The 27,444-nt window shown below is 56.6% G+C and overlaps 1 protein-coding gene across 9 annotated transcripts in view; it reads right to left on the bottom strand.

Annotated features, from left to right (window-relative positions):
- Positions 1-27,444, bottom strand: part of ZMIZ1 (zinc finger MIZ-type containing 1) — a 232,718-nt gene that overhangs the window by 176,522 nt on the left and 28,752 nt on the right. For all 9 annotated transcript variants that reach the window (XM_082719536.1, XM_082719559.1, XM_082719547.1 and 6 more), the window contains exon 2: positions 9,407-9,530. The gene's annotated coding sequence lies outside the window, so the exon portion shown is untranslated. The remainder of the gene's footprint in view (positions 1-9,406; positions 9,531-27,444) is intronic.

The following is a 27,444-nucleotide window of genomic DNA, read 5'->3' as shown; positions in this document are numbered from 1 at the left end:
TCAGAGCACCTCGTGTACAGCCGTCATGAAGACAGGATGAAATCTTGTACGCATGTGCCCGTTACTGTCACTGACCGCTTCCAGTACCTTCCTACCGTGAGGACCGACTAGTACCCACTGAATGCTCGCCCAAGGCCAGACCCCCATCTAAGCCCAGTACATGTGCGCTATTTAACCTCACCATGATTATGGGGCAGGGGCCATTTTCACAGGAGAAACCAAGGCATGGAGGAGCTCGGCCCCCAGCCCAGGTTCTCACAGCTGGCAAGTACAGAGCCCAGAAAACCACTTCCATTTCCACTGGGCAGGCCCCACAGTGGGGGACCTGTAGGCCAGGGTCAACACAATTCTGCTTATGCTGGACAAATACACAGGCTGGGCAGGTGTGGCAGGAACAGGCAAGGGACCCCTGTTCTCAGGGAGACCAAGTCACTAGTCCTCAGTCCTTCCCCTTCTGGTCCAAACACAGTCACCAAATTTATTAGGTTCCTAGGGTCTATGGATACCTTAGTGAGAGAGAGGGAAGCCCCCAGAGGTACCCCCCAGAGGCCTCCTGGTGGCCCCGGGGACCCAGCTCTCTGGATCTGGCACTTTCTGCAAGTGACCTCATTTCATTCTTATAAAAACACAGGATCACGTAGGATGCCCATTTCAGAGATGAGAATATAGAGGCTCAGAAACTTGCTAAGGTTGCCCAGCTGGATTTAAACATGTCCTTCTCCAATGTCTGGTCTCCTCTCAGCGGCTGATGGGAAAGGATGAGCAAGCAGCATGGGGGCAGGAGGACACAGCTTGTAGGTCCATGGTAGGACTTCAGATGAGCACCCAATAATTCTGAGGATGAGGGGCACAGCCCCCCCTCCCCCTAGAATTTAGGGAGCCCAGAGAAACTCTGGCAGCTCAGGGAAGGGGTCCAAGCATGCAGGGGTAGGGGGGCCAGGGGAATGCAGGAGAAAGGGGGGTGAGTGCCAGGGTTCAGGGAGTGGCCCATCACCCCAATACCTGGGGGTCAGGTAGGCCTGGCAGAGACCCCTCTTCAGTTTTCGAAGCTGAGTGCACAATGCCCTTCCTGCTGTGACCCCAAGGAAGTCCTAGGCACCAGCAACTGCGTGCTCACAAAGCAATTAGCTCACAGCGCCCAGGAGAAAGGTCGCTGAGGTGGGCAGGCAGGCGCTAGCTGGGCAGGGGCCCTGGGAAGCTGGGCCTGGTTATTTTTAGCATCTTGATTCAAGAGGAAGGAGGCCCTCCTCCCCACCAGGTAAATGTCAGTACCCTGGCAGACCCAGCCAGTTAAAGTAGCTGGAGCCAAGGAAGAGAGACATGACTGGCGTCTTTGTCCTTGGCTCCCCGGCCGCCGGGCTCCCAGGGGGGTCTCCCTTCCTCCTCCACCTCCTCTCCCTAGGCCCTGGTGCATCTGCCTTTTGGCCACGAACAGAAAACATGGGCTTGGTCCCCAGAGGAGCTTGACTGGGGCCTGGGACCCTAGATTTGAGCTCTTGCTCAGCAGCGTGTGTGTCACCCTGACCCAAACTCCTGCCTCTCTTTCCAAAGTGCAGTTTCTACAAAATGGGCCCCACAAAGACCACCATTTTATTGTTTATGAGGATGACAGGAGCTGGGGTCATGAAGAGGCTTTGCAGGAGGGTGACTTGCCCTTCCTGCCAGTGGTGGTAGCTGTATTCTTGCAGAAGAGAGTTCTGGGCTGTCCTAGCGGGAACACAGGCCAGCCCTGGGCTGATAGGGCCTGAGCTGGCCATGGTGCACACTGCTGGGGAGATCTGCACAATCTCGGGTACTAGGTGTCCAAGAGCCTGTGGCTGCCAACCCGCTGATAGGAGAGGGTGAGAGAGGACTCTAGGGGTCAGTGGAGGCGGACCGAACATAACCGGGGCTCAGCCTGGGCTACAGGGAGGGCCCACACTCGGAGGGGCGCCAGCACACCCAGCCCTCCACACATCCCAGGCCTGGTGCCGGCGTGTGGGACTCACGCTCTGACCTGGCCTCCTTCCTTGAGGAGGGCCACCTGTCCCCCCTTCCCTGAGAATAGGAAGGACAAGGGAAGCCCACTCCACAGACTCTTGGCTCTGGAGTTGGCTCTGAGAGCCAGACCCTTAGCCCATTGCAAGGGTGGGGGGGTGGTCCTTCCCCAGGGGGCCCAAGGCCCCATCCGGCCAGGCTCGGGGAGACTCCTGGCAAAACCGTGGAGTCTGAGGTCAGCTCTCCCCTAGCCAAAGAGAAGCCCTGGGTCCTACAGCAGTGCCTTTGCCTTTGGCTGCCAACTTCCAGGCAGCCTAGGATCTTGGCATTTGCCCACACCCTCCCCAAAGGCAGACCCTTCTACTGAGGTACTGCCCTACTGTGTCTGAAACTCTAGGGAGATCTGAGAGAAACTGAGGCACAGAAGTAGGGCAGGGATCTGCTCAGGGATTTAGCAAGTTAGAAGGAAAGTGCAAACTCCCTTCTCCTTCTGCCATCTGGCCTCTAGGGGGCATGTCCACCTCATTTCTTTCATTGCCCAGTCTGGGCCCTCCACCCAGCCCCACAGTCTGCCCCCCACCCCCACCTCACGTGCCTGCCTCAGGGCCTTGACCTAGCTGGTCCCCTTTGCTTGGAATGCTTTCAGTTCACAGTCATGTTCTTTCTTTAGGGTCCAGCTGCAGCTCCACTTCCTCCAGGAAGCCCTCCTTGACCCTAGAGTCCCTTGGAACCCAGACATTTTTTCTGGATGCCACACCAGATCCTTGGCCTCATAAACTGCAGGCTGCACTGGGCACCCTGTTGTGGCTCAGCCCAGGGAGCTGACAAAGGACTTTGGGCGGACCCTGGTTTCAGGAGCCTTCTGTCCTTTCTCACCCCTGTAACTTGTCAGCTTTCAAATAGGGCCCTGACTCCAGAGTATTCTCTCCACCCTGGCCTGTGGGCCAGTAATCTCTAGCCCTCACTCCTTTCTCTTGGTAAACAGATGGGAGGAGGAGCCCTAATGGTCCAGGCCTTGGCAGGAGGTGGTGATTACAGGAGCTGGAAGACAAAAGAGGCTTCACAGAGCCAGGTCTGAGGGCGCCCAAGGCTGTTCTCAGTCCCAGTTCTGGGCGGATCTCCACAGACCCCCCAGAACATCCCAGGCCCTAATCTCTGTGCCCCCTGGCCCTTAGGGGTTGGTCCTGCCTTTCTTCACTGTGCCCCAGGGCCAGGTCACCACCCCCACTGCGGGTCTGGGGCCCTGCCAGGCTCTACCCCTGCCCTGCTTCAAAATCTACTGAGGGAGGCAGCGGCCTCCGCTGAAAGCATGGCGTGCCACCCCGGGCCACACTTCAGTTTCCCCGTCTGTACCATGAGGCATTGGGCCAAATGATTTCTAAAGACTATTTAGATGCTTCAAATGAAGATGCCACCCTTGCGGCCACACCCAGTGTCTGCTCCCACCCCGCAAGGTCACGGAGGCTTGGGACCTGGGACACAGGGCAGAGGCGTGGTTGTTCTCATCCTAAGTGTGTGGCTTAGGGACCAGAGGGAGACGGACTCAGGAGCTCAGACAAAGCCAGGTGAGCAAACATCAGTGGGAGGGAAAAGCACCCAGAGTGCATAACACCCAAGGAATCCTTCTCGGTGTAATTTACCAATTCCCAGCCGGCCCTGTTGGTAGCCGAAGTCAGGGGCCCCTACGGCACATGTGCAGCTCTGCATACCTACAGGGGTGATCACATCCAGCTGGCGAGGCTCACACGGGACTCTGGGAGAGCCAGAGGGGGACACAGACCTTCCCTCCCACCCTCAGGAAAAAAATCCCTCTCGCCTGGCCTGCTGGTCTCTTGCACCTGTCTCGGGGATGCTAGTTGACCCTGGGCTGATCTCTGGGCTTCTGCGTCCCTAGCACATCACTCAACAGGTTCGCCCATGTCTCCCTGCAACCCCACCCGTGGGCTAAGGTCAGGCCCACATCACGCAGGGGTACGGATGGGGGTAATGGAGGGCAGCTCCTGGGCTCTGCTCTGGGGCAGCTTCCTATTCCAGCATTTTGGAAGACTGCCTTTTCTGGTAAAGAACTCCAGCCCTTGGCCTAGGAGAGGCCACAGAGGGGTCTGGAGTACAGAAGAGGGCCTGGTAAAGCTGGGGTTCCAGCCTGCTGGAGTCAACAAGGTCCAGCCCTGCTACTCCCTGCTGTCGCCATTCTGGGTGGAGCTGGGAGCCTAGGGGGCCAAAGCCCACCCTCCCTTCCTGGCCTTCAGAATTGCTACTGCTACTGGACAGCCCTTTTGGCTCCCCACTCTCTACAGGATCAAGGTCAAACTAGCCCAGCCTTTGAGAACCCCAGGGGCTCCCTTAGCACCTACTTCCAGTTGTGGCTCAATGAATCTTCCTCTTCAACTGAACACCCCACAGGGCGAGTCTTTCCAAGTTGTACAGAGACCCTAGAAAGACCCTATTCTCCCATTCTGCATAGGGATCCAGCCTCCTCCTCAAGGCAGTCCCCCAGGCTGCCTCCTCTAGCATCCAGGAAGAGCTGCTCCTCCCAGCTGCTTCAGCCTTCACTTGCTGAGGGCCCCCTGCTAGCAGGTCCTACACTGGAGACCCTGGGACTTCCAAGCCCAGGGCTGGGCTCACTCAGCTTCTCAGATGCAGATTCAGTTTTGGACGCCAGTGCCTAGCACGGGACCAGAGCCTGGTAAACGTTCCGCAGGCTGTGGCTGGCAGAGTGAATGGATCACCCGGGAGTACCCAAGTACCCATCACAGTTTGCTGTAGTGGAGAAAACACATATTATGGTGTCAAATAAAACTGGGCTGAATCCCAGCTCTACCAACAGCTCTGTGATCCTGGGGATGCTTGCTAACCTCTCTGTGCTTTGAGTTTCCTTATCTGTATTAGAAGATAATCTCAGCCTCACTGGGCTGTCAAAGCCCCGAAGACCACTGCAGGCTGTGACCCCCAACGGGTGCCAGCTTTCTGATTTTATGTACCCATAAAGAACTGTCCAGAGAAGGGCAGCCACTTGTTCAAGGTCACACAGCAGGTATGTGGCAGGGTTGAGGTTTGAACAAAGTCCTGCTTGGAGGACCTGCCAGGGCAGCAGCCCTGCTCTCCTGACCGAGAGTCGTCTACCTGGGGCAGGAATGATCAGGGGGCTGTAGACGATCTCCAGTTCCAGCTGGGTTCAGGGATGTGGGCTCAGGGCAGGCTTCCCAGGCTGGCAGTGGAGGGGCCTGGGCCGCGGGCAACAAATTCCAGGCAAGGAGAACGGGGTGTGCATTCTCAGCTGGTGCCGAAGATGGACAGGCACGCCCCATGGGGCCCCGGGGAATGCCACGGCCGGGCCTGCTGTCAAGGTCTTTGCAGCCAGCCCCAAGGCCGCCTTGCTCCATATAACCCGGGAAGTCTGCTGACTGACAGCTGATGGTGTGCATGCTGGCAACCCAAAGTTACAAACCAGGGGCCAGAGGGGCTGGCCAGGGAGTGTGGCTGTCACCCCATGTCTCTGCCCACAGAGCTGGGATCAACAACTGTGATTATCTCATGAAACTCGAATCCAGCCCAGCCCCAACGCTGCTGTCTCCCTACGTCCTTTCTTAAATGACACCAGCCATGTCACCCCTCCACTCCGCCACCTCCGTGTGCCCACAGTGCTCAGGTCTGCTCTACCGCTGTCCTCCAGCTGCCTGCCCACCATCCACCCACACGCGGTGGGGTGCGAACCACATTCTAGACACAGCAGCCGAGATTCTCATGGCTTAGTTGACCGAATTCCTCACAACACAGTGAGTTAGGTCCTACCAGTATCCTGATTTTAATGACGAGGAAATAAGACACAGAGAGGTCAAGCCACTAATCTGGCATCACGAAGAGGAGTGGCAGAGCTGGAAAACCCCGAAGCCTCGGCCCACAGTCTGTACCTTTGATCAGGTCAGGACCTTCTGCAGGTACTGGCCAAAGCTGTTCACAGTGCTGTTCACAAGCTGCCGGCTACACGGGCCCGCGGTCATGCCCCCGACGAGAGACCCTCTCTCTGTGTCCAGCCTCTGTAGGCCGTTATGGTCCAGACCAGCTGGGGCCTTCTCACCTCTGCGCCTGATGCTTCGGAACCACACACATCTGGCTGCAGGCCTCCTGGCTGCGGGAACGGGGCCAAGTCACCACAGGGAGGAGCAGGGCTAGGGTTTTGTCTCTTCCAGCTGGCCAGCCCTCCAGCTCCACCAGGCCCTCTTCGGCACCCCACACACCTCTGGGGTCTCTACTGGGCTAGAGGCTGGAGCTCTTTCCCAGGGGGAAAAGCCAGTCTTCCAGAATGCTGACATGGGAAGCTGGCCCAGAGCAGAGCCCAGGGGCCTCCTTCTGCTGTCACTGCCCGCACCACTGGCTGCTACGGGCCTGCCCTCACCCAGGTGCCAGGGTGTGGGCTGTACCTCTGAGCCTCTGTTTCCCGTCTGACACATAAGAGGGGACCTCTCAAGGGCTTGTTCAGTGATGGGTTGGGGTGTGAACGAGCTCTGCACGTGGTAGAGAAGTCTCAGGGCAAGGGGTCATGGTAGCTCCTGGAAGGGTCCCAGGGCAAAGGTCAGGAGGGAGAGGCAGGGGTCAGAAAAGGCTCCATGGCATCTGAGCTACAGCGAGTCTGCCAAGCAGAGGTGGGTAGGCAAAAGACAATAAGGCAGAAGACTCTGCAAATAAAACACAGAGCAGACGCTCCCAGCCACCTCTGCCCTTGGTGGGTTTGGCAAAGCACAGACAAACCAGGCTGTCAAAGGTCAGGGCCTCCTTGACACCACTGCCTGACAGAGGGGATCTAAATCTCACTCTAGCTGAAGCCACTGTCCCAGGCTGCTGGGGACAAGACGGATGCTGGCACTGGGGGAGGAGGGGCACATCTCTCCCCTTGGCCGACAAGACTCCTAGAGGCAATGAGGGACTCGCCCAAGGTCTCTGGGCTGGTAAGTTACTGGTGGAGACTGCACACAAACTCAGTTCTTGGCACTTAATCCTGCAATCACTCCACTTCATACAGGCAGAGTGGGCTCCCTGGGCAACTGCACAGGGCCCCATGCTTAGAAGGACCCATGATGCTCTGTGGCCACCAAACCCATAATCATTTGTGAATAATGAGACTCTTATTTTTGTCTTTCCATGAGCCCCACACATGACATAGCCAGTCCTGATTCTAGTGGATTCTGACAAACATGGGTTGGGGAGCTGGGCAGGGCCAGCGAAGGGCAGGTGAAAACTTCCACCTGTCTGCGACTTTGCAAGAGCTGAGCTCTGTGCTCGGTTGCTTTGGGTCTCTAAAGCAAGCTGGCAGATTGATCCTCCTCTCCTATCTCCTGCCCGAACCTCTTCCCCACACATAGACTAACCCTCCACACCACACAGACCCTGCAACTCCCTGTGCCATGGAAGCTCTGACAGCCAAGAATCTACTGAACCCCGAACGACTCCTTTTCCCTGGAACAGAGCCCCTTTGTGCACGCACAGGAGCGCCTCCCCGTGCTTGTGGGGGACCATGTGCACTCGGAGGAACTGTGCCCAGCGGCTGTGGAACTTCACCATGGGAGTTTGTGAAGGCGTCTATGGGTGTGTACGTGCGTGCAAGTCTGTGTGCACATGTGTATGTTTACGGTGTGCGTGAGCCATGTCTGTGTACATGCGTGTGTGAGGGAGCGTTCCTCCGGGTATCAGCGCGCGCATTTGTGCATGCGTGCCCATTTGCACACGGGTGTGCATGCACATCTGTATACCCTCGGCACACATGGACAGCTTTGCGTGTCTGTGTGCATAAGCGTGTGTGCCTAGCTATTCATGGATACAGGTTTGACTGTGGGTGGGGAGAATCTTCTGGAACTTATATGTATATGAGTATTTATAGCTGAGAACATCATGCCCATTTTTAACCACCACACCACCCAAATCATTTTCCTTCTCACAAAAATCTTGGCCCTCTCAGAAACAACACTGGACCACAACTTGGCCCACTGCCTCCAAGAACACTTCCTAGACTCCAGAGTCCCCATACTCATGCAGAGCTCCATCATTACCCCGCACCCTGCATCATGGCAGCTTTCCCACCCTCATGCCTCACCCCCACCCCTGGCCAACTGCACCCCTGCCAACTTCCCTGCCTTGGTGTCTTACGTTTTCACTCCTGCTCTGTGCCCATTGTTCTGGCTCTACCTGAGGCATCTGACCTCTTACTGTGCCCTTGGGACAGTCCTGTTAGTCTCCCTGCTTACAGCAGGGCCCTTCTGATAGCCTCTCCAATGCAGCCACCTTCATTAGGCCCCTATCTCACTTTGAACCCTCCACGGCTCCCTACTGCCTTTGGGATCCAGCTCTCCATCCTGGTACTTGTGGCTTTTACAGTCTTCCCATCCCCTTGCCAACCTCATCCCCCTTCCTGCCAGGCCCTCCTACCCGTCCCCTGCTCCTGTCTTCCTTACAACACTACTCACTTTGGGGTTACCTCCTCTGGAATGCTCACCCCCAACCTCTTAGCACTGTCCACTGCACTGGTATGGGGCTTGTATAACATCTGTTGTGATCTCCCTGAATGAGATGAGCCCCTTTCCCCTCTAGGCCAGACACCAGGCCTAGCATACAGTAAGTGCCTAATACAGGCTAGGAAAACTAAACTAGGGAGGCAGAGGGAGAGAGAACCTTATCTAGCCAGCATGTTCTTCCTCTAGAAGGGGCCCTAGGTACCACTTTGGGGACCGCAGAGGCCAGGCCTGATTCATGTCACACCACATCCACAAATGAGGCGTGACCCCAGGTCACTGCAGCCACTGTCACCTTGTGGGAGTCCCCTCCCTTTGCCGTGAGTTGGATTAGGACCGGCACTTCTGAAAACCCCATGACTGCCTCAGTTCCTGCCCCCAGGAAGAGGCTAGCAGAGGTGGGCACAGCCAGGGGCAGAACGGTCCAGGGATTAGGGATGGGTACTGGAGCCACACAGACCCAAAGGGGTACCCACGGGGGCTTAGCCAGGTATGTGACCTTGGGCAAGTTCCTTCCCAACCACAAGCCTCAGTCTTCTTGCCTTTATAGTGGACCTGATTCCAGCACCTGCCTCACAGGTTGGTGTGCAGATGGAAAGAGTTAATAACGACACAGCACTTAGTGTGGTGCCTGGCACACAGAGACAGGGTCAGCGTGTCCACCATTATTATTCTCAGTACAGATGGGAGGGCTGGAGAGAGACAGGTAGGTCTGTCTAAGCCCACATGGGCCCTGGCAACAATGCAAAACCTAATATCCCAGTTCCAGGCCAGGATGCAACCCCTTCCACTCTCTGGCTCCCTCTGAGAGGAGGCAGCCAAGAAAGAAGTGAAAACTGAGAAACAAGCCCTGTCCCCTCGTTCTTCAGCTCCCCAGTCCCATAGCACAAGAGGCACAGCACCGGGGGCCAGTCTGTCCTGCTTACCTGCTGAGGCCTCTGCAGACGACCAGGACTCAAGGCTGCTAAGAGCGTTAGGAAAAGGACGCCAAGGTGGGAAGAAGGCGACGGCCCCTGCGGTCCAACTTGGCCAAACACAGCACAGCAAGTCCTGCGGGACAGACCAGAGAGCACAGTGAGCGCCAAGCCAACCATGCAGGTGGCCCCCATCTGCCCCACTGACCTCCTAGCTCTGCCTGCCCAGGCTCCTCTGGCCATGTCCTGGAAGGCTGAGCTGACTCCCTCGAAGTGGAGCCATTCCAGAAACTGGACACTGTCTCCCACCTCCCCAGCCAGAGCTTGTCTTCTAAACTTGGTATTAGAGGCCTGGCCCAGGCCCTGGCTCTAACAGCAGCAGCTCACAGGCACACACATACTCCTCAGGGCCGCGGGTCACGTCTGGTGCTCTGCTCCGAGCCCTGTCTCCCACTGCTCTGTCTTTCTGGGCCCCATTGGCCTTCAAGACATTGCTCAAGTGCCTCCACTGAGCCCTCCAGGACCGGCCCGGCCTTCCCTTGTTCTCCTTCCAGGGGCCTGGGGTCTGGTCGACCGTGTCTTCTCCAGCTTTCTGGAGGCCAGTCTCCTCCCTGCATGGAGCTTCTGGACCACAGGAACAGAGTCAAGTTTATCCCTCTCCTCGGAGACTAGAAAGGCCAGTGACTTCTGGAGGGATGGTTGGACAAACAAACGAGTGACTGATGGACGGGGCAGTGAAGGTGTTTAGTGAATAAGATGAAGAAAACTGGCCAACTGACGCATCTTGGAGATTTATGTACTTGTTTATTTTTTTAAAAATTTATTTATTTAAGAGAGTGAGAGAGAGTGAGCAGGGGGAGGGTCAGAGGGAGAAGTAAGCTCCTCACTGAGCAGGAGGTCTGATGGATGTGCGGCTTGATCCCAGGATACCGGGATCATGACCTGAGCTGAAGGCAGACGCTTAACTGACTGAACCACCCAGGTGCCCTTGACGTGTCTTTAATTGGGGAAGCCCAATGAGCTCTCCAAGGGCCTCCTGATGCCCCTCCCTGTTACATTCCAGAATATAGCCTTGGGGCTGGGGAGAGGCAAGAGAGAGACTTGGTGAGGTTGATACTCTTCTCTGTTGATTCCCAAATGTGGAAAGCAAAGCCCTGCTAGGGAAATGGTTTCCTCCCAGGGGCTCATGGTAAGAGAGGCAAAGCCAGAGGTAGACCCCAATCTCCTTGGGGACTGCTTGACCCACTGCCCCGAGTTGTCACGGATGGAGGCCATCATGGCAGCCCCTCCGGCTCCAGGGTCCTCATGGGTCAGCGCTGCAGGCACGCAGCTTCCTCGAGTCTTCGGGGTCCGGGAGGCCAGCTGGTCTGATGGCTCTATCTCCCCTAGCCTGGAGGCCTGTGGCTCGAGGTGGGTCCATCAGGGACACTACAGGGAGCCTCAGGGTCAGAGATCTTCAGCCAGGAGGACTTCCGAAAAGCCCCGTAAACACATTGCTCCCCGCTGCAAAGCCTTTGCAGCCTTCCCAAACACAGCTGGAAGGGCATGCACCGACCACTGCCTTAGAAACTAGTTTGGAAGTGTCTCCCATCCTTCCAAGTGGCTTATCGCACCAGGGCAACTCCACCTCTAGAGATACGCGTGTGTGGGGCACCCGAGGACATGTACTAGAATGTTCAGAGCAGTGCTATTTGTAATGGCCCAACCCCCCGCCAAAAGCCTCCCAAAAGGCCATCAGTCATAGGATGGACACCTGGTGACCCACACAGTGGAATAAAAACCACGGCAATGAGGACAAAGGATCCGCAACTGGATCCAAGGATAGAGAGAAATCTCACAAACTTGACAACCCAAAGAAGCCAGATGCAATACAGAACATGCTTAAGGGCCCCATTTACAGAAAGGTCAAAACCAGGCAGACTACTCTGTGCTTGTGGTCGACTAAACAGGGTGACAGATTCTTCGCTGTGGTGACTCCCATCAAGGCGGGGGGGGGAGTCTGTTCTCGATGCCCTGGACCTGGGCTGGACTTGAGACCTGTTTTGACCAATAGGACTTCCTGAAAGGAACATTCTCTGGCTTACAGAGACTAGGCCTTCGGGGCATGCTGTTTATGACCTTGGCCCCCGTCAGAAGCCAGTCTCCCCTACTGGAGGATGGGGGACACCTGAGGCCACTCAACCAACAGCCAGTGCCGACCGCCAGATGTGACTGAGCCCATCACCACCAGCCTTCTGGTCCAGTCGGCCCTTCGGGTGATTACAGTCACATGAGCCCAAGGGAAATCACCAGAGGGATGGTCCAGGCAAACCCCAGAACCAGGAGACATAACAAACGGTGGTCGTTTGTTTGAAGCATGAAGTTTTGGGGTGTTTGTATTGTTGGCAGCATGCTGTTGGAAATCAGAAGTCACTGTCCTGGAGGGGAAGCAGGGACAGGGAGGGAGCACATAGGGGGTTCTGGGGCATCTGGAATGTTCTTGATCTGCATGGTGTTTACATGACTGTGTTCATTTCGTGATAATTTGTCAAGCTACACTTGGATATGCACACTTTTCTGCGTGGATGTAGTCCTTCAACGGAAGCTGGAACAATCCAGCCTTCTGTGGTGCTCCACCCAGCCATTCCAGGTCCAGCCCACCCTGGTTTGCCCACCTCTCCAGCCCAGCTGTCTTCATCTCACTTTCCCTGCACACATTCACAGTGCTGCCTCACACCTCTGTACCTGGAATGCCTTTCTTCTTCCTTCCATGATTCAAGCCCTAGGGCAGGTGGCACCTCCTCCTGGATGCCTTCCCTGACTGCCCCAGGCTTTGCCCAGGTATCTAGACTCACGCAGTTCTCGCTCCAGGGCTGGGCCTTCCTGAGCACGGATTAGTCTTTTGTGGTCTTGCCAGCTCTCAGAGCTCTGCAAGCAAGAGCCCTGTCAGGGTTCAGCGGCACCCTTCCTCCTCTTCCTCTGGGGTCAAGACCCATAACCACCCCCCACCCCACGGCCCCGAGTGATGCTGTAAAGACCAGAGCAGGTTTCGGTGAAGGGGCACTGGGGGACTGTATGCCAGCACCTGTCAGGACCCAGGCTTCTCCCACATACATCGAGGGTGGGGCTGAACTTGAGGGTACCATGAGCATCTATGCAACGGAGGAGGGCTTAATGGGCACCCTGTTTTGCAGTGCACAATGACACCTGTGAAATGTGTACCATTCCTTCCCTCTAACGATGAAAAGAAAAGAGCAAGGCTGACATGCAGTTACTGCGGCCTCTCGGTAGGAACAAGGCAAAAGACCAGGCAAAGCGAAGGAAGAGCTGTGATGCCAGACAGATGGGGCCTCGGCTCTACTACAAATCCTTGGATGTACTGAGTTGTCTCCACCAGCGAGCGCCTAGTGAGGAGGAGGAGCCCTGCCCTGTCCTGCCTCCCAGCCCAGCGGTAACCGGGGTCTCAGTGGACCCCCAGCACCAGGGCTTCATCTTTGATGCCCCTCGCTGGGCCCCCCTGTCCTATCTTTGCAGTCCCAGCTCCGTTCTTAATGGCCGTATGACCCTGGGGCAGTTTCTTCTGGTCTCAGATCCCTCATTGTCATCCCGGAGATCTGGCTTAGTCCACAGTCTCTGGTGAGTCATATATTTCTCTCCCACGGGAGCACTGGACCGTGACAGGCCAAGGCAGTTCTGAAGCCCAGGTCCCCTTCTGCCTCCCCCCAGGTCCCCATTGTGCCAGGGATGGTGTCTGCCCACTCCCTCCCCACCCCTATGCCTGGGCTATCCCTGGGACATTTTCTCTGGTACCCAGAGTGCTTTTCTAGGAAAGGAAGCTCCTTGCCCAACAGAGAGGCATAGATAAACCAGTGGACCGCCAGAAAGGGAGAGGTCCTAGGAGAGGTAGTCTGTCCTTAGCGGAAGTTAACTCCACATACATTAGGATAGCCTGAGTGGGACAAGCCTAATGTCAGAGGGATCTCTGGACTGAGCATACTTTCCCTAAGTGCATGTGCTGTCTCCCAGAGTGGTGAGTACCCTGTCCCCGGAGGTGTGCAAGCAGGGGGAGCAGCCATGTGGTGCTATGTGTGCTGTGAGCACCGAAGCCGGAGCTGGAGTCGACATTTCCTGAACTCCTCTGCCGATAAGAACTTACCTGGGCTACCTGGTAAACCCACATGTTCTAGGCCTCTCCCTAGAGAAGGGAAGGCTGTGGGTCTGGAAAACAGCCCAGAAATTTAAATTTTTAACAAGTCCTCCCAGGGGATCCTTTGCATCTGGGAAGTTTGGGGGAACACTGGCAGATGACCTTCCTGGTCCCTGTGAGCCCTGAATTCCCTGCTCCAACATCAGCCCTACCCCGTCTGGAAAACAAGGCTGGCCAGGGAGTCACTGCATCGTTAAAATAAAAATGACTTAAAACCTTTAGAAGGGGGCAAAGACGTGTTGGGGGGGGGGGTTTGTTCTCAGCCCCCAGTAGTACTAGCTGAAGCTCCTTCCGAGCCCCCGTGACCCCCCCAGAGTCATCCAGAAAAGCTCGACACTGGGGTGGGGGGGGCAGCGACGAGCGGACAGCTGTTCAGCTGCTGCTCAGTGAGACCCGGAAAAGCAATTATCTTGCTCTTAGCAGAGAGGCGCTGGCTTTCACCCGCCCCCTCGGTCCTCCATCCCTCCCACCTTCACACACACACACACACACACACACACGCTCATGCACACACACCCGGGCCACGGGCCGCTGGCTGGCTCTGAATCTGTCTCCCCCCACCCCCAGCCTCCAGATCCCTCTGACTTGCTCAGCCTCCGTCCTCAGAGCCTGTTCCCAACACTTAAATCATTTAGCCCGCTAAACCGGAGACGGGCAAAATGGGTGCTATTTCTTAAAAACATACAGAGAGCGTATTAAATTATTGATAGCCATTAAACAGGGGGAAAAAATTAAACAGCTCTCAGCTCTTATCAATCATTCATGCAGTTTCCACTGGGGTGTTTTCTGGAGAGTGATCACACGGCCAACCCAGGGAGCTGGCTCCTGCCAGCAAGGAAGGCGCTGGGCTGCAGAGAGGTGGGGAGGGGTCCCTTGCAGCACCCCAGCAATCCCCCGGGCCCCGGCTGTGCAGGGCAGGGCGGGGGGTGGGGCACCTGGCCTAGGGAGTTCAGCCTCTCCATCGACAAACTCTCTCCTCTCCTCTCTACCACATCGTTAACAAAGGAACACCCCGACACTGCCTTGAGGACCCCCTTCATCAAATCCAGCAGGCTCTTCCTGAGCATCTAGTATGTGTCAGGCATGCAAGGAGCAGAGATAAGCTCAAAGCACTCACACAGGTAACCGGGGGAGCCTGCTGCAGGGAAAGGTGACCACAGGACCTAATGATGGGGCCCTGGTGGAGATCCGGAGGCCCACTCTAAGGAAAAGAGGGCAGCGTCCCTTACAGGAGGGGCTGCAGGGAAAGGATTCACCGGAGAATAATTCTTGGGTAAATTCCTGTCCAGAGGACAAGCCCAAGAGGGCCTTCCAGGAGAGTGGTCCAGCGTGGGTAAACACACTGCAGCCCATGTCTGGGTGCTCTGCTCCACCCACAGGCTCACGCGTTTCCAGGGGCAGTTACTAACCGTGTGGGGTTAGAGGCTTGGCTGTCTATCTCAGCCTCTCCTCCAGGCACTGTTCAAACCCAGGCCAGGCCCACCGTAGCATGGACAGGCAGGAGGTTGGGGTTCACCCCAGCCACCCAGGACGATGGCACCTCTAACCCGGTACACAGATCCATTTCCTGGCTCTGACTCAGGACACCTAAGCCAGCATGACGCAGGCCACGGAGGACATAGGGCCGGGACACTGCCGGTCTCCTGGCCACAGATAGGCCTGGCAGAGTTACCCTTTGGAGATGAGCTCCCTGTGGTCGCTGAGCTGTGCCAAGGACCCGGGCACCAGGGCCTCGGGAGCCAGCGGATACCTGATACTGCCCCACCTCTCCGCTTGGGGACCATCCACAACCAGGGGCATTTGAGGCTCTGAGGGCAGGCTGGGCTATGGGCAGCCGTGGGGAACAAAGAGGCAAGGCCCATGCCTGTCCCAGCCCCTGCCAGCCCAGCGCACTGGGAGAGCCACATTCTTGAATGCTTTTCAGAAGCTCTCACTTCTCAGGAGCCGGGAGGAGGCCCTGCCAAGTGTTGATAGCACCCTCGCCAGAGAAAGCTGCTGTCACAGGGAAACATTCTGGGGAGAACGGTTGTTTACCACCAACGCCTGGGACTGTCAAGAAATAATCGGAAGAAATTAAATTTGCAAAGTTGAAGATAGAAAGGAAGCCTCCTCCCCGAGCCCCCGGATATTTCAACCTGGAAGATTAGGCTGCTCTCTTTTGTCTGATTTGGAGAAATACTTTGGGGAGGTGGGGAGGTGGGGGGATATGTGTGCAACCAGCCAGGACAGGGAGAGGGGGCCCCTGAGCTGTGTCTGGGCTCGGGCACTCACCCTCCCCTCCCTGGGCCTCAGTCTAGTCATCTGCAAGTGACCAGATCACACATCTGGAATCAGTAAGACCACGTGATCATACCAGACAGGGGTAATGTCCGGGCTGTCTGTCCAGTCTGCAAGGAACACAGGGGCCGGCTGGGTCTGAAAAGGCCATCGGCCATCTCCCTGCCTCTACACTGACCTGTGCTCATGCTCTCAGCAGCCCTCCCCTGGATTGCTACATATAACCCCCTCCCTCTAGCCCACCTTCAGCCAAGTGCAGGGGCCCACGCAGGGCTTGGGCCTAAGCCTGCACAGAGCAGGCTACCACGAAAGGTTTGTTGGCCAACAGAATCAAGACACGAATGCACAAATGAGCCAAAAACCCAAACTGAACATACCTGTCCCTGCTCAGGTACCAGTCCTGACTGGCCCCTGCCAGTGCCTCCCAAATTCCCAAGTCCTTGAAGCCCTTCACCTACGAGTTGAGTCCATACTTCTAGACATCTCTCATACCCTCCAGCCACACTCCAGTCACACCACAACTACTCAGCCTCCTCTAACAACTTCCCTTGGACTTTCATGCCCCAGGGCCTTTGCATGTGTTATTGCTTTCTCTACTCAGCCAAGTCCTGCTCTGGTCAAGCTCTACTTCCCCCTTGTAACTGCTACAACATTTTCCACATTACATTCAATTGGATTCCATTCCCACCTGCTCTGAACTAAACGGGGGACACCACGAACACAAACAGGGCTCCTTCCATCAGCACTGAGCACATGGGGTCAGAGAGGGGACTCTAACGTTACTTTACATACAAGCCAACCATTCCAGCCCCTGGTCTACCGCCCACAATTAGTTCTTCCTCATGCCTAACCTGCATCACTCCTGCTTTCATTTTAAAAGCCATTCCCTGGATAGTCGGTGAGATGTTCTCAGCCAAGTATAAATGAGACTGTACTCTTGGAGCTCGCAGAGCCAAGGGAAGGGGCAGGCTTGGGAATTTCCAGGCAATGGCCAGCAGAAATTGGCCACAAATGAATCATTAACTCTCGAGTCGAGAGCTCTGAGTGGCTGGTGCCAAAGTCTTGGGCTCTGGCCTGTGTGGGCCACTTGGCTTTGCTTGGCTCCAGCCTGGGGTGGCCCCGCCCCTCACTGGCCATCTGCTGCATCCCACAGCCACTGGTCACTGAGAGCCGAGACCATCTGGGCCAGAGAAGTCCAGATGTCTTATGGGAGAGGGCATGCCTTTCCCTAGGAATGACTCCAAATCTTTGCCCACACACTTTGATCTTTCTAGAAGGCCATCCCTTCTAGTGCACAAATCCCCGTCCTTCAAGGCCTGGCCGTAGCCTGTCCTGCCTCCTTTCTTCCCTGCCTCTCTGGGCCCATCTTGGCCCGTATAACCTCTGAGCCCCCACAGCCCTGGGCTGAGTGTCAGGGGCTCGTTTCTTCAGCAAAGTCCTTGCCAAGATGGGGACTCTGCATGTCTTCTGGACCCCAGAAGCTGACATGGGAGCAGGGCACAGACCCAGGAGTCCACGCATTACAGGAGCTGTGATGGGCTCAGGCTGCAGCCAGCAGAAGAAAGTTCGTGGGCTGGCCGTGGGGTCTGCAGGCCCTACCTAGCTCAGGTGAGACATCAGGACCGCCTCTCAGCCTTCTTTGCAGGAGGTCAGCCTCCTCTGGTCAGTGGACGTGCAGTCGAAGCAAGAACAGAGGCGAGTGCTGGCCTCCTGGGGAGCCAAGTGGCCGTGTGGGGCTGGGCAGCTGACCCCTGGGAGTCAGCCGAGATCCACACAGACCACGGGGCACCATTGTGCTGGCCAGGGTGTGAGTCCGCCACCCCTCCTCTAAGCTGCCCTGAAGAAGGGCCTGGACTCTTGGGTGGGGACGAACGGATGTGATGTCTGGAAACATGGGAACCGTTGCAGTGTGATGTCAGTAGGTCATTCGCTAGGCCTTCATCTGTACTTACGAACCCCGCATCCACCCGTATGCCGTCAGGCCGGCGACACCACCGACGGACACTGGCAACTCGAGTGGTTGCTGTGTGTCAAGCTCAACACACATGTCTCATGGGTCCTCCTACGCACTGCAGTACATGCTGTCACCACGCCCGCTTCAGAGACGAGGAGCGCACGCTGCCTAGAGATCCCAAGGAAGAGAAAGTCTGTGCCGAAGCCGCAGGGCCCCACTGTGGCAGCTGGGGAGTAGGACAGAGGCCCAGGCCCCTGCACCGGTCCCACCCCACGTGCCCAGAGCCCCTCGCCCAGCATGCACAGGGCTGGAACCAGTGCCCTGGCCACCCCCACCCTTCAAAGGGCCCTCTTCTCATCTGACTCTCAAAAGAGCTCCAGGAGAGGGCCAGCAATAGTTACTACGGACCACGTCACAGACTGGGAAGGCGGAGCTTGATGGGGAAGGGCTCTGATTTAGCCAGCAGCTTTTCTACTCCTCGAATCCTCATGCTGACCCCACGAGGTGGCTGTTGTTGAAACCGCTTTAGGGACAGGAGGACGCCGAGGACGGGATAGGCCGAGGTTGCAGCCATGCACTGGTGGCAGAGCCTAAGTGTGTGACCTGATCTGCCTGACTCCTGACTGGGCTTCTCCCATGACACAGGGCTGTCCCCAAGGCCTGGCACAGGGTACACGTGGGCTGGGGAACACAGTGGGGAGAGGCCGAGACTCAGGGGTGCTGTATCCCCCCTCCCAGACTCCTTCCATGGAATGGAGTACCCCGAGCATGAGCCCAAGGCTCTGGGTCACCGTGGCCGAGTCTCAGGATGAGCCTAACAATGAGGACCAGGTGTCTCGGCCAGCCCTGCTGGTCGCCGTGTGTCTATGCACATGTGACCGTGCGGGTGTGGATGCTGTCACTCTGAGGAAGACAGGAGAGTGTGCGAGGGGAGCAGGTGGGCAGGCGGCCATCCGCAGGACTGTGCGAGAAGCCCCTTACTGCCGCTGTGCTCACAGAGTCAGGCCTGTCCAGAACAAGCCCATAAATCAGGAAGCCGCCTGCCGCAAGCATTAAATCACTGTCCGTGGGACACAGAGCTTAGCGGGGGAAGCAGCCAGCAGCAGGCCCAGGTCCACCGTCCGGGTGCGGGGGCGGGGGGGCTGGCGTTGGCTCCCCCTCCACTCAAGGCCGGCTCCTCACCTTCGCCCCCAGACCTCTCTCCTGCTAGCCCGCGAGGCCCTGCCTCCATCTGCCTTGGCTCGCGTTCTACCGTTCTTCCTCTGCTCTCTGCCAGGGACCTCTTACTTCACCCCCCCAGGCTGAGGGCTGCTCTCCCACCCCCAGCCCTGAAGGCTTCCCCCCAGTGACCTAGGTGTGCTGGGCAGGAGCGCCGACGAGGCTGCTGTCCCCTGGCCCTGCCGTGAGCCACCTCCTCCTCCCGGCCTCACATTCCCTGTCTATAAAGCAGAGACTGGAACGGGCCCTCGTGGGGCTGCTCGTCCTGAGGATCTGACGCCCAGGGGAAAAGATCCTCCGTGGAGGCTGATTAATTATGACTATTAATAATACAACCATCTGTATCTTGTGGCAGAGCGAGGATGATTAAAACGGGCCCACGCCCCTGCAGCAGAATAAATGGGTCTCTGGGTGGGCCGGGGTGGCAGTACCAGGCGTGCGAGTGGATCAGTGCTGGCCGTGTGTTGGGGAGGGACTGTTTGTACTGCAGGGCACAGACAGATGCAGAGAGGAGACAGGCAAGCAGGCAGGCAGACAGACAGACGGCCGTGAGCTGGCTCATCAGCTGAGGAGGGAGAGGCAGTTACCCCACGCCAAGGCTCTTGGGCAGGATTTTCTCTGCCTACCACTGGAACAAACCAACTAGGCCTTTCCACTTCTCTTTCACATGCCCCAGGCCCCGCCGTAGAGTAGAGCCCAGAGGCCTCAACTGCAGGAGTAAGCAAGGGAGTAAGGGATGGGGATATGCTTTGTCCAAAGAACTTCTGGACACGGTGATCTGCCAGGGTCAGGCCAGCCACCCCCCCAACACCCCTCCCACCCCACTGAGCCAGCACTCTAGGACCAGACCCAGGGGCCTCCCATTCCATGCCTCTGTGCCCCGGACACCTAGGTCCCCCTGCCTGGCAGGCTCTCCCTGCCATCCACAAGTGATAGCCTCCCTCTGATGGGCAAGCCTTTCTCAGTAGCCCCTCATGCATGGGGACTGATGCCTACTGTCCCTAGTCCCACCACCCCATGGAGTCCAGTGCATCCTGGACCTTGCCCGTCCACCCAAAATGCTTTCTCGGTGTACCTATCTGCCTCTCATCTCACATTTACCCAACCACGAGATCCTCCTCACGGCCTACCTCTACAATTCCTCAGTGCCCATGATCAGGGCATGGCCTGGGAGAGGGAGCCCTGCCCTGCACTCACCAGCTGGCCCTTGAGAACCCTCACCCTGAGCCACGCACTGTTAACCTGTTACTGGTCACAACAACCCTATGTGGTATTTATGCCCATTTATAGATGAGGGAACTGAGGTACAGAAAGATTGAGGGACTTGCCAAAGGTCACATGGCCAAGAAGTGGTTGAAATGCAACGTAGGCTAAATATTTGGCTCCAGAGCTCCTAGCCACTAGACTACAAAGATTCCAAATGAACAAAGGAAGGAGGAAAGGAAGGAAGGAAGTTAGTTTAAACATCAGGATGCATAAAGTCTTCTGAGCTTTCTTTGTGAGTGGAAGGTGAAATGGCCAGAGATGAGTGCCATGGTGAATCAGGCCAGGTCTCTACATTAACTAGCTTAGTAGCCTCAAGCAAGTAATTTGCCAACTCTAGGCCTCAATGTCCTCATCTGTAAAATGGGGACATATGGGGCTGCCTCACCTACTGACGCGATACGAAGGCAGTGGTAGAGAGAGCAACCAGAAGACAACAGAGCCTGATCATAACGTGTGTACACACGGCAGCCAGGATTTCCAAGCCAGAAGCCCACATGCCTGCTCTGTTGGGGACCCCAAGAACAACAGATAATGGGTCTGAAGCTCTGGTAGCACACTGACTGTTCTCGGGTCTGTCAACACACTTAGTGGGTGCCTACCCCGTACGCAGCCCGAGGCCAGCCACGGCACGTGCCGATCAGCATGTGGGCTTCATGAACGCAGGGCTGGGTATGGACCCTCCTGGCCTGCAGTGTGATGGGGGGACGCCCCTGCCTGCTGGCTACCCACGGAGCACCTGCTATATCCCAGCGGGAGTTTCTGGCTCCGCCGCTGGCTAACTACCACGCCTGGTGATGGCGATGTGGAATGAACAGCGTCCGGCCACGGGCCTGGAGGGGCTCCTGAGTGACAGGAGGGCAGGCATGTCACCAAGCCCCCTTCCCATACCACAGCAGCCACGAACCATCGATCCGCGCTCTCCTTCAGAGACAGATGCGACCTTAGAATTGCTTCTGGAAACGACACTCCGGGCTGTCCCTCCCAGGTGGCATTTGACACACCTGCTGGTGGGGGTCTCTGCTACCCTCTGCCAGGAAGGCCTGTACCCTGGGAGAGGGACCCCTTTAGCCCCTCTGCGATGAAGCATAGAGGTCACCTGGGAGTGTCGAGTGGGCAGAAGACAGTTTGCCTGAGTGTTCTTCTCATCGCCTGTCCCTGTCCACTCCCCTATGAGGAGAGAGAAGGCAAAGGAGGTTGACAGGAGGCTATGAAGACAAGGACATCAACAGTGCACTGGCCCCATGTGTCCCAGCCGCCTACCTGGTTTTTGTCAATTCCTCCTGCCATCTAGACTGCCATTTGTTTAGTAGTGTTCCTTTTCATTTCCTTAAGGTTTTATTTATGCATTTGTCAGAGAGAGAGAGAGCACAAGCAGGGGGGAGCGGCAGGCAGAGGCAGAGGCAGAAGCAGGCTCCCCGCTGAGCAAAGAGCCTGACATGGGACTCCATCTCAGGACCCCAGGATCATGACCTGAGCTGAAGGCAGACGCTTCCCCGACGGAGCCCCACAGGCGTCCCTTAATACTGTTCTCAAAACCAACTCAGTTTTTGCTAAACGACATTTACTTATTTTTTTTTTAACTTTACACGACTACCTTAAATACACAATCAGCCTCCCTCGCCACAAATAGAAGTTGAACGGAAGAGTCAACACAAGGAGAGTGGGCCCTGGCATTACTGCGCTGGCGGCCTGCTGGAGGCTCCAAGGCCCCTGCCTCTCTCTGTTGAAAAGCATCCCAGGTCCTGGAGGCTGTCCTTGAATCAGCCAGGTGACTGGAGGGGGCAGGGTGGGGCGGGGGGCAGAGTGGCTTGCACGAAGAACCCCCGACAGTCACCTTTGGGTGCCTTGCGGAGCACAAAGACAGAGCAGTGACACTTGCCGCCTCTGAGAGGAGGCAGGTGGCAGGTGTCTGTCACCCCAATGAGGGAACCAGAGACTCAGAGAGGAGAGCCTGTGGGGCTGAGGTCACACAGCAGTAAGCGGCCAAGCCAGGCTTGGACTCCGGCCCCCTGACGGAGCACAAGGCTCCTCCCCTTTTACAGCCACAACCCTCTGGATGCCACTTGGAGTCACTTAGGCAGAGGGAGTCACTCTGACCCGCGGCTGGCGTGGTAACGGTTTTTACACCTGAGGTTAACAACTGTGATTTAAGAGGTTATTTGTCTTAATTTTCGGGAATCAGTTTCTCGGGGAGGAGATAACTAACACATTGGGCTTGGGAAGCTAGTCTTTTTAGAAAATATTTATAGCGTTTCAAGACAGTTTGGAGGCAAATGGATACAGCATCTGCTATTTTCCGCACTTTCCACCACAGCTCCAAAACCCAGAGCAGTCAACACACACACACACACACACACACGCACATGTGCGCGTGCACACATGCACGCGCGCACACATGCATGCGCGCACACACACGAGAGCAACCACATCGATGCTGATAGGAGATCAAAGCCCGTCCCTTCTTTGAGAAATAAAACAAAATGCAACTGGCGTGAGTTCAGGGCTCATTACCGCCTCTGGCTGGAGCCCCAAAGCGTCTCTCCTAGCGATACCTATGCTGATGCTCGAAAGCCAAGGCCAATGGGCCAGTCCCCAAGGCCACAGCGAGGTTCACTGCCTCCAGAGTTAGGTTTGGCAGGACGCCCAGGCCCAGGATTGTGGCTCTCAGAGGAAGCCCCAACAGCAGAAGAGCCCCTCCCGTGAAATTCGGATTCCTGCTGTCAACTGAAGAGGGACAAGGAGGAGGCAACCTCCAGAGACCAGACATTTCATGAGCTACAAACTGAGCTCCTGATGTCACTCTCCTCACATTACCTCCGCAGTTACTCACCCCTCTGATGTCAGTGATGTTTAGGACCCCATTTTGCAGATGGCAACACTGAGGCTTCAAAAGTCCTAGTGATTTTCCCAAGGACACAACTGCTTGTATGGTAAGCTGGTCCTTTTGACCTTCTCCAGGAAGCCTGCCATTTCCGACTGATCTCCTGTGACCATCCTTCAGGTGGCTTCTATGCCATACCCATCGGCACCCCAGGGCCCTGCAAGGCATCTCCACAACCCCGTCTTTACCCACATTGTGACCCTCAATACTGATCTTCTGTAACTAAAATGCAGCATCCCAAGCTGTGGGACCCTGAGGACATTTCGCTCCATCCTAGTGTCAGGTGGGAATTCCAAGGCCCAGAGAGGCGAGGGGACACATTCAGGGTCACAAAGCTGGCTGATGACAAATGAAGGCAAACTAGGTTTGCTGTTAAAAATCTCATGAGTTGGGGTGCCTGGCTGGCTCGGGGTCGTGAGTTTAAGCTCCACGGTGGGTGTACAGCTCACTTGAAGAAAAGTCCCAAATGTGCTGGTAACTCCCTTTGTCCTAGGATGTCTGAGCATCCTAGCTCAGACACAGGGGGACTCACAGGCTCCTTCAAAATAAGTCAGTCTAGCTGAGAAGAAGGATTGGTAGGGGGCACCCAGGCTTTAGGTCCAGCTGACGGCAAATGGTGCTCCAGTCACCCCCCAACAGGGCGCCTTCTGGTCCTTTTTTTGGGCAGAGCCTTCAAATCCTGTGCCCCAAGGATGCAGGCACTGCCCACCCCCACCCACGCCCACGCCCACTTCCAAGTCGGGGGACCGGAAGGCCTTCATCTATCACGCACTGGGACAAAACCCCAGGCCAGGCCTGGAGGGAGCAACCGCCCACACAGCCTGGCTGGAAGCTGGCAGAGAGCCCCTGGGAGGAGATCCGTGCCAGACTGGGGCCTGGCACTCCCCAGGCAACTGCTCCCTGAGAAACCCTCTGGACCTGAACATTGACAGGTATAGCAAATGCACACTAGCCTGTTCCCCAGATCCTGTTCCTCCTCCACCCTCTGCTGGTCCCTTCTGGATCAACTGCCCTCTCCTACACCCCCCAACAGTCCAGGCATCAAATGCAGAAATCAAGGAGCTCCCTCTCAGCCAAGCCATCTGCCACTTGCACCGTCCAACCTCCCTGGTTTCTAACCTGTCTTTCTCTCGCCAGCTCCTTTACCTGGACAAGGGCAACAGCCCTTCACTGGCCTGCTCCTCCTTGCAGGCATGAAGCAAACCTTTTCCTGTGTATAGCCCTTCCCAAGGCATCCCCATGACCCACACACCCTGTGCTTCTGGCCCCTGCCCATCTCACCAAGTGCACTGCCTGCTCCTGCACCATTACTGTTCTCCAGCCCTACTGGTCTTCCTGCCCCAGGGCCTTTGCACTTGCTGTTCCCGCTCACCACCCCCTCCCACCAGTATAGTGAGTTCAGTTTTATTGAAGTTTCTCAGGGGGCTTTCCTGATAGCCCTTGTCTGAAATACATGCCCCTCGCCCACCCCAGTCACTCCACAACACATCACTCTGCATTATTCCTGTACTGTACGCACTGCAAGCTGACAGCTGCTGATGGATGTACTTATTTGTTAATTGTCTCTTGTGTCTCCCCGCTACACCCCACCAATGACGTTTGTCCCAGGAGGGTCAGCACCTTGCCAGGCTGGCTCCCTGCTTTATAGTTAGCAGCAAGAATAGCACTGGCACCAACCCGATCTCAGCGAGTGTTTGTGGAAGGACCAAGCGAGTGAGCACCCATGATCTCGTCGGTTCAGCCCTCAGCCCCACAGCTGGGTTGGGAATAACCTCACTTCACTGGTGAGGGCCCCAACGAGATACCAAGAGGTGTCCCATGCACCCGCGAGCACTCCGTGGTGGAAGTGGCAGCATGTTCCCTTGGGACCAGGCCTCCTGATGCCCAGACGGAGGACAGTAACGAAGATTAGAGAATAAGAGCCCATGGAAAAAGCATGAAATTGTGTGGCTCCAATATTTCTCTTGCAACTTGAAATGTCGCCTCTCTAAAAACCACATCCTGCCCCTGGTGAGCTGGGCTTGGCCTCAGCTCCCCGCCGTGGGCAGCCTCGCTGAGATCCCCCACCCTGCTCCTTCTCTTAGTGGGTCCTGGAATCCACTGACCCAGCCCTGAGGCTGACGGCGGGGAGAGGGGAGAAAGGAGCCCTCTTCTCCCTGGTGGGGCAGGAGGAGGGGGCTGAGCCAAATGCGGGTCATGCTGCTATGCCCACAGCCCTCTGAGGGCTAAAAATAACTGTGTTTACACACTCCCAGAGCTGGGATTTCTGCCTCCCTGTCAGGAGGGGTTCAGGACCTCGCTGTGTTCGCATTACCCGCGACACATAGTCCACTTGGGCTGGGAGGTACCAGGTCTGATGCAGGCGAGGACCGGGAATTTTTGGGTTTGCTTCCTCGGGTTGTTTTAGGAGGAGGGAGATAAGGAAAGCAGCAGGAGCTGACAGCTTGTCAGGAGGGAGCTTACTGCTCCTCCTCCTGGGCATTAGGGACACAGCTAAAGCCAGGGGTACAGAGAAGGTGGACAGAACCTGAGCCTTGTGGGGGCCCAGCCAGTTTATTGCAAAGCTTTGGGGGCCTTGGTGCCACAAAAGCTGGGAACGGGTGGGTCCAACTCGCTGTGTGAGCTGGAGCTGGCCACTTCCCCTCTCTGGTCCTCAGTCACTGCTCGGTGCGGTAACGGACACCTTGTTCCTCGCATCTCCTTGCCAGAGCATGGGGCACGGCGGTGCCTCCTTTGCAGGTGTGCTGGTGGCAGGGGGTCAGTGGAAATCAGGACTGGCCCCTGGGGCCCCATGGCTGTCTTGTGAAGGATGACCGGGTACACTCGCCAGAACAGTCATCACCTATTCCCCTCCTCCCTCCCTTCCTGCCCTGGTTCACCCAGATGGACTTTAACACCAGAGTGGGGAGGTGCCAGTTGCCTGCCTAGAGGCAGCCTCTCCCTCTGGACAAACAGGCTCTTCTCTGACCTCACAATTCCTATGAATGAGGCCACGCCAAGAAGAAACACGCAGGCTGTCGGAGGATCCGCGTCCTGCTCGTTCACCCTCCTCGGGCAGGCAGTGACGGGCAAGCACTGTCCTCCACTATACCCCCAAGCACCCACTAGGTGTAGGACCTGAGGCCTCTTAGGATCTGGCAGCCCCTGACCTTTCTTCTCTGACAGGACGCCTGGCTGAATTGTTGCCCCTAGATGGGAACAAAGTCCTTGCCTTCTGGCCTGACTTGAATGGTTGTAGCTCTTTCATGAATCCCTCTGGTCCTCAGAGACATTGCAGGGGCTGTCCCGCTGCCTCTGATGCCCTTCCCCTGCTTCTCCGCCCGAGAACCCTCCAGTCATCCCAGAGCACTGACTTAGTTGCCTCCTTCGCCAGCAGAGTGAGCTCGGCATACTGCCAGTGTCACGTGCCCCCCTCCGTTAGATAGTCAGGAGTTCCTGCAGAGCAAGGACCTTGCCCCTGTCACCCACAAAGCTGGCACAGGAAGGGCACTCCGTAACCGTTTGCTGAGTTAACTCTCGAGGTAAGAGCTCCGTCCTGTCTCCTCTCCAAGTCCACCCCCACGACACCTCCACGTATCCCTTCGAGAGTCTTCAATCTGCCATCAGCTCTACCCTTGGCCTTCAGAGGCTCCTGTGCTCTCAGAGGCCCAGCGTCTCTCCTGCTCATCAGACCCACAGCAGTCCAGCAGCCTCTGACATGTACCCACCCCTATACACTGGCGTGTGGCTGGCGTCTACACCACGGCACGAGCACCCACGGATTCTGTGTGCACAAGCCAAGGACAAGCCCCTCACATACCACAGCACCCAGTGCCCACACCTGCTCTGTGCAGCAGCGCTGCACCCCTGCTCGCGTGGCCGGGTCCCTGCCAGCGCTGGGCGGGTGCCTTCCATCCTGGATGGTAGTGGGACTCTCAAAGTTCCTGTGACAACATCTTCCAAGCTGCCATCACAGTGATTGTTCTATAAATCAGATCTGGCTAGGTCACTCCTCCCCGCCAAATCCTTTCTTGATGACCCTGCCTCGAGAATAAAACTTAAGGCATTGATGGCATTTAAGGTCCTCCAAGGACGTGATTGGGTCCCTCATGGAGCTCCTTGGCTCCCACCCACCCAGGCCTGATGACCCCACCAGGCCTTTTCTGCTCAGCACTGCCTGACTCATCTTTTGGGTCCAGCTCAAAGGTCACCTCCTGTGGAAAGCCCTCCCTGAATACCCTTTCCCAGCAGTCTGACCTAAGCTGTTCCACTCAGCTCGTCTAGGATCA

Source organism: Mustela nivalis (genome assembly GCF_964662115.1).
Source record: "Mustela nivalis genome assembly, chromosome: 2".
Lineage (NCBI taxonomy): Eukaryota > Metazoa > Chordata > Mammalia > Carnivora > Mustelidae > Mustela > Mustela nivalis.
Note: the sequence above shows the minus strand (reverse complement) of the source record. Positions and strands in the feature narration are given on the sequence as shown.